Raw genomic sequence first — 7,530 nt, 5'->3', positions numbered from 1 at the left:
CGGACTGTGTATATAGATATATATATATATATATATTATATTATGTGGGAATATTTGTATGTGCATACACTGCAAGGCAGAATCCAACAAAGTTCGGATTTGGCAGTGTGAAGAGAGAGGAGAGAGAATATTTGGGTTAGGCACGTGAGAAGTGAGCGTGAAAATAGAAAGGTACGCGTTGTTTAATATTTTATTAGAAACATGGTCAACAAGTGTTTATATGATTCAAGAAATAAATAAAGATATTAAACACATATAATACAGTTTTTATTAATTTGAAAATAGTTTTAGAGTAAATTGTTGAGAAGCCTAAGTTAAGGAAGGTATAAGGTATTAGAATTAGTAAATATTTTTTTATTGGTGAGAGATCTATCATTTGTGAAATAATTTAGTGAGAAATCATTTTATTTGTTTGAAGGATATTTTTGTTTTCAATTATACCTTTTAATTTATTTGTGGATTATATCTGTTCAAAAAAATTTCCTATCCATTCAAAAAAATTTCCTATCTATCACTACAAGAATTTACACATTTGGCGACCAAAAAAATTTTGGTCGCGAAAAAATGACATTTGGCGACCAAATATTAATTAGTCGCGAATGATCATTATTTTTGGCGACCAAATATTATTGGTCGCAGAAGGTTATATTTTGGCGACCAAAAAAAGAGTTGGTCGCAGAAAGTGGTATGTTTTTGCCGACCAACTACAAATTTGGTCGCGGAAGGTCACATATTTTTTGGCGACCAAAAATTTGGTCGCCAAAAACTTATTTTCAGCAACCAAAAAAAATTAGTCGCCAAATTAGTATATTTAGCAACTAATATTTTAGTCGCCGTTGATTGAGATTTGGCGACTAAAAAAGTTTGTCGGCGAAGGTACATTTTCTGCGACTAATATGGTCATTTGGTTGCCAAAAGTTTGGGAGGGAAATTTGATTTTTAGTGGGGGCGGGAATTGAAATTTTTTGGCAACAAATAAATTTGGTCGCTAATTTAAAAACGACGTCGTTTTGTACCATGAAATCAAAAAAAAAATAAATAAATAAAAATCAAATCGGTGCTCTCTCTCTTTGTTTCTCGGTCCGCCCTCTCCCTCTCTGTGTTCTTCCTCTCAATCGGTGCCCACTCTCCACCAAATTGTCTCCGCTTCTCGAGACCGCTCCATCAAGCTGTGGAACACTTTGGGTGAGTGTAAGTACACAATTCGGGGATGGTGACACTACAACAAAAATAGTCTTTAGAGACGAAAACTAATGACGAAATTTCTTTTTGTCACAAAATATGTATCTTTTAATAACGAAAATCATATTTCGTCACCAAATGTATCATTTTTAGAGACAAAAATAAAATTTCGTCACCAATCTAAATCATAATAAAAAAAATAGGTGACGAAATTATATTTCGTCATTATTTATATTTTTTTTGTCACCAAATATTTTCCCGCTAATATTTTCGAAGGGCGCCAAAATTAATAGACTTTTGGTGATAAAAAAATTTGTCACCAATTATAAAATTATTAATGACAAATATATTTTTGTCACCAATAATTTGGTGATATTTTAATATCATTTAGTGACAAAACTATTTATGTGGCCAATATTTTTATCTTTAGTGGAGAAATAATTTTGTCACCAAAATATAATTTAGTCATTAAATATTTTAGGAGAAAATAAAAATGTTTTGTTACAATCGGTTCCTCTTCTCAATCACGCACAATCATTTCTCGATTCAAACCTATTTCACACACACACACACACACATACACACACACACACACACATAGACGTTATACTACACAGGTTGCTCACATTGAACCAACCCACCGCCACTCTACCATTTTCGACAGCCCTCACCGCCGATAGCCCTCACCACCGCCGCCGTTAGCCCCTCCTTTCCTCACCACCGCTGCTGTGCCGATCGGAGAACACCACTGTTAGTCTCTCTCTCTCTCTCTCGGCTGTGGGTGATTTTGGTTGTTGATTACTTTTTAATTTACTCTAAATGGAAATTTTATGAGTGTTTTGATCAATTCGATGTAAAAAGAAAATGAAATTTTGGTTGATTTTTTGTGTTAGTTTTGATTTGATCCCTTCTGGCATTAGGGTTTAGTTGGAATGTCATCAGTTTTTTGCAAATTTATTTGCTTTAGAGGTTATCTGTACTGATATCTGAGGCCGTGGGTGATTTTGGTTGTTAATTACAATTTAATTTACAGGAAATTGGGGTTATCATTATGGGTGCTTCGATGAAGTTGACGGGATTGATCGGTGTAAAAGAAAATGAAAAATTGGTTTAATTATGTGTCAGTTTTGATTTTATCCCCTTTCTGGCATTAGGGTTTAATTGGAATGTACTCAGATTTTTGCAAATTTATTTACTTGAGATTTTGTTATATTGATGGGTCTTTAGTTTTGATTTAATCGTTTATCTCTTTATTTAGAGTTTGTAAGTTTTAGAACTTTATAGGATATGAATCATAAAATGAAAAGAATGCTGTTACGGATCTATAGTCCTGCCCTATATATTATAGGTTGGTTGTCGCACTCCATTTTTTACTTAAAATGATGTTCTTTTGCCCTAGAAGTCTCATCTCGGCAGACCTTGTGGTTAACTTTGCCTTCTCTCATCATATAACTCAAATCACCTTAGTTTGCATACATTTATACATATATACATGCCCTTAGTGGTTGCACTGTAGCTTCAAAAGTTTGATACTGATAGACATATCTCATGTCCCAGCTCTATAGGACTTGAATGGAAAATTTAATACCCAGAATAAAGGGAAAACAATGTAGTTGTTATGTTCTGCTGTTCTATTCCAAGAATCAAAATGTTATGCTGTCATCTGTTGAGCAAAGTAATGACAGTTTTATGTTTGCTTTTGCATAAGTATGACTATTCTGGGTATGGACAGTCTTCTAGGAAGGTGTGTGGCAATCAAAAACATTGAAACTGGGTATGGACAGTCTTCTGGGTATGGACAGTCTTCTAGAATGGTGTATGTGTTGACTGTGTGCAGAACATTGACAAAATCCCATATGTTAATTGTCCTGTGCTGATTATTCATGTAAGTATGCAATTTTCAACATTTTACCTTTTAGAATTACTTATGGTAATTGAAGAACCATTCTAATACAGTTTTTAGACAATTAAGCCATTCTATAAGCTAGCATGAAACTCTTACCTTCTTTATCTGCCTTGCTTCTTTGTTTCTATGTTTTCGTGGGTACATGTATATGATCATAACCACAGACTTGGATGACTAAGCTCTTATGACTTGATGGCTATAGTTGAGAGTTTTCCATGGTATTTGTCACAACCTCTCTAAGATACTTAACTGGTTTTAGAGAGAGATCCTCAGAAGGAGACAAATCCAAACTATAACCAAGACACATGATGCCCAATGGGTCGCTGTGTGCGAGTGGTAGGAAAGATGGGGTTATTTTGTTGTGGGATCTGGCTGAGGGAAAGAAGCTTTACTCGCTCAATTCAGGTTCGATTATTAATATGAATGTATGAATGTATTGTATTGTAGAAGCCTAGACGTCTTAGGATATTTTCAATTCCTACATTAAGTATACATGTCAATGGATCAATACTTTTTCTTACTGTAACCTCTATGATTTTTGTTTATTTGTTTTTACCCTAATCAAAGATATTAGAATTTTATTTTTCTTGTCTTCCTTCACAAGGAATTCTGAATTGCAGCCTGATGGATTAGCTACATCACATGTGGTTTAAGATTGCCGAGAATCCTCTTAGTTTTGTTTTTGTGTTGATTTTTCTTGCTTCATACTAATTTAGGTAATATGTATAATTATGCAACATCATTGCCAGCATATGTGAGGGTAATGAGTTTACCATTGTCCATCTATCGTGATGGTGGATCTTCTCATTTTTATATGAATGATTAGATTTCTTAGTTGGAGCTGCCTTTTTTCATTTTTAACCCTTTTTGTGTTTATAGTAGTTACTCCTGTTGAGGTTGCTGCATTATCTCTTGGCAACTTGGCCTAACATATTATGTACGCAGGGAGTGGCAACCTCCAAGAAGGATGGGTTCTCTCTGAGTTTTGGAGACTTTCCAACATTACAATTCAGATTTTATAGTGTAAGTAAAAGATTCCTGCAACTAACAATTCAGATTTTACATCCAACATGCATGGGATGTAAGTAAAAGATTCATATATAATTACACTATAATTCCTCTAAATGTTGTAGTTATTTGTTTGGGGATCGATTTGATGCGCTTTCACTAAAAATAGTTGCTTGTAGAAAGAATGTGAATAATATTAATTTAATTTTTTGTGGTAAGTAAACATGTGAACTTGAATGAAGAAAATAAAAATGTATAACTATATACTTGCACTTCCTATTCCTGTATAATTCTTCCATCAGCTAGAATATTGATGAGCTGATCAACACAATCTATAAATTCATAGTGTGGCATCTTTGTGAACAACCCATTAAACTTCTGTGACACAAAGTTTACACATCGCTTGTTTAGGTGTTTAAATATGATTCAACGTTGTACATTTTTATTGGATTTCATCTAAGATTACATCTAAGATTCAAAGTTGTGCTCTTTAAATATGATAGATCTCATGTTGACTTTGGTGGAGTCTATATAGATTATGAGATGTTGAAGGATGTATTGAGATTTAGCAGACAAGAACTCAAAGTAGCATGTGAAGATTTCAGCAACATTATTGGGTCCTCTCCAGACAGTCTAGTCTACAAAGGGACCATGAAGGATGGGCCTGAGATTGCTGTAATATCGCTTTGCATTAAAGAAGAGCATTGGACAGGCTATCTTGAGCTTTATTACCAGAGAGAGGTAAAGTAATTAGATTGATGGTGAACGTAATTAGATATGTGACAAACGACTTTTAAAATCTCACTTATTTTTACAATTCAGGTAGCTGATTTGGCAAGATTAAATCATGAGAATACAGGAAAATTACTGGGTTATTGCACAGAGAGTAAACCATTTACAAGGATGTTGGTTTTTGAATATGCATCAGATGGGACGTTGTATGAGCACCTCCATTGTAAGAGTAAAGCTTGTTATTTCTAATAGTTGGTTACTCCAACATGTTTCAGTAGCTGCAATTTGAGCTTTCTTTATAATTGCAGATGGAGAAGGATGCCAATTATCTTGGACACGGCGAATGAAAATTGTTATAGGCATTGCTCAGTGACTCAGATACCTTCACACACAACTTGACCCACCTTTTACTATATCCGAGTTGAATTCTAGTGTTGTTTATCTTACAGAAGATTTTTCTCCCAAGGTATCTCAAAGCCTTGAATATTGTAGTGTGTTTAACATTTTACTCTTATTTATGCATTTAAAAAGAATGTCCTGGTCATGCTGAGATTGAGAAGACTGGTTCTTTTTCACCTTTTTTCCCCTAATATTTCTTTATTTTATTTTTGAATTGTAATGCATTTGTTTCCTGAGTAATTATTTTCCATTACCCATTTTCTTTCTTTCTAGCTGTTTTTGTTTTGCCTTTCAAATCCTGATATAGTACTGAACCCTATACAAGTTTTTAATCATTGAGGACATTTGCTTCACTTTTTGCTGTAGCTAGTTGATTTTGAAAGTTGGAAGTCGATTCTTTCAAAATAATTTTTTTCGCAAAAAATGACAATTGCCGACCAAGAGTTTTGGTCGCAAAAAATACATGTATTGCCGACCAAAACAGCTCTTGGTCGTGGAATCTCACTTTTGCCGACCAAAAGTTTTGGTCGCGAAAAGACACAAATGGCGACCAATTTTTTTGGTCGCGAAATGTGATAATTGACGACCAAAAAATTTGGTCGCGAAATGCGACAATTGGCGACTAAGAAATTTGGTCGGGAAAATATCACTTTTCGCGACCAAAGTGTTTTGGCGACAAAATAAATTAGTCGCGGTTATTAAATATTTAGCGACCAAAAATTTAGTCGGCAAATCCAACTTTTGCCGACCAACCAAAATTTTGGTCGCGAATTACTTTTGCCGACTCTCAATTGGCAACCAAAGTAGCGACCAAAAAAATTGGTCGCGGATAACTTTTGCCGACCAAAAATAGACTTTTAGCGACCAATTTTTTTGTTGCCAAAAGTGTTAATTCTTGTAGTGTATTCAATTTTTTTTTCTATCTGTTCAATTTTTTTTCCATATCTGTTCAAATTATTTTCTATCCGTTCAACTTTTTCCTTTATCTGTTCAAATATCTGTCCAAATTTTGTTATCTGTTCAATTTTTTATTTGCTATCTGTTCAAATATCTGTCCAAATTTTGTTATCTGTTCAATTTTTTATTTGTTCAAATTTTTCTATCTGTTTAATTTTTTCTCTGTTCAAAAATTTATTTGTTCATTTTTTTGGGTCTTTATTGTTTAAATTTTCAAATTCACACACACACACACACACACACACACACACAGAGACGGGTCATTTATCTATTTGTTGAAACAAACAATGATCTGTTACCAATCTATAGCAATCTTTAAGCTCATCTTTACACTACTGAAACTTCAAATCACTACAGTTAAGGAAAGAAAAATGGATAATTTTCCCAAATAATACTAGTTGTAAGAGTAAATTCTTGTAGAGTGAACTGATTGGATCCAAATTATGGCTAAAGAAAACAAATTCAATGAAATTGAGAAGAAAATCAAGTCATAACCAGAAAAACACAATTGTCTCCACTCAATTTCATTAGAAGACGATCTCCAAAGATCAAATCTAGGTTTGACAAGAACCTATCTGTTGTAAGACATACAAAAAGAGAGAGACTGCCAAAGAGATCAGCAGCGGGATACAAATGCATAACCGGTGATCTATTGCAAACACACATCGCAGAAAACCGTCTTACCATCGTCATGTTTCTCTTTTTCATTGAGGATCATTAACTGATGTTTACTTCTAAAATGTTAGCTTTTAACAATACATCTAATATCAACGTCAGAATCGTAGGGAGAACATTGATAGGTTACGATTCCATGCCATTACCTCTGCCTACTATCGCGATGTCATTGGTGCCCTGATCAGAGAGAGAGAGAGAGAGAGAGAGAGAGAGAGAGGAACCTTCTCCTCCTCCGCCTTGCTAGAGCAGCGCACGAGATCTGGACCATCGGTCGCCCCTTTTTCTTCCTTTTCACGAACTGGACCAACGGCGACAGAAGTGGCAGTGAGGAGGTTGAAGAAAGATAAAAGATGGTGGTAGTGATGAGAATGGGCTTTATTGATGGAAAATACTGAAATTTGACTTCATAGTTGAGCACTGAAACTGTAGATCCATCGGTTTAGAGAGGCAATCAAACATAGATCTGGCAATTGGTAGAGAGAGAAAGGCGGCAATGACACTGCTTCTCTAGAGAGAGAGAGAGAGAATTGTCGGCAGTTGAAAACCCTAACCCTAAGGGGTAGAGAGTGGGTTGAAAGAGAGAGAGAATCAAATCCAGGAGGATTGTGAGGGGGTTTGAAGAGGAAGAAATGCACATGATCTAATTATAGGGGTAGTTTGGTCCTTTCGTA

General features: G+C 34.7%; 1 long non-coding RNA gene across 1 annotated transcript; it reads left to right on the top strand.

The window, feature by feature from the left end:
- Positions 1-4,747: 4,747 nt before the first annotated feature.
- On the top strand, positions 4,748-5,237 carry LOC145814420 (uncharacterized). The gene is made up of 3 exons (XR_014357694.1): positions 4,748-4,837; positions 4,919-5,051; positions 5,137-5,237. It is a non-coding gene; the product is annotated as an uncharacterized LOC145814420 (long non-coding RNA).
- The last annotated feature ends 2,293 nt before the right edge of the window (positions 5,238-7,530 follow it).

The sequence above is a fragment of the Camellia sinensis genome, unplaced genomic scaffold, assembly GCF_055761805.1.
Source record: "Camellia sinensis isolate YWXY unplaced genomic scaffold, ASM5576180v1 Unanchor10, whole genome shotgun sequence".
NCBI lineage: Eukaryota > Viridiplantae > Streptophyta > Magnoliopsida > Ericales > Theaceae > Camellia > Camellia sinensis.
Note: the sequence above shows the minus strand (reverse complement) of the source record. Positions and strands in the feature narration are given on the sequence as shown.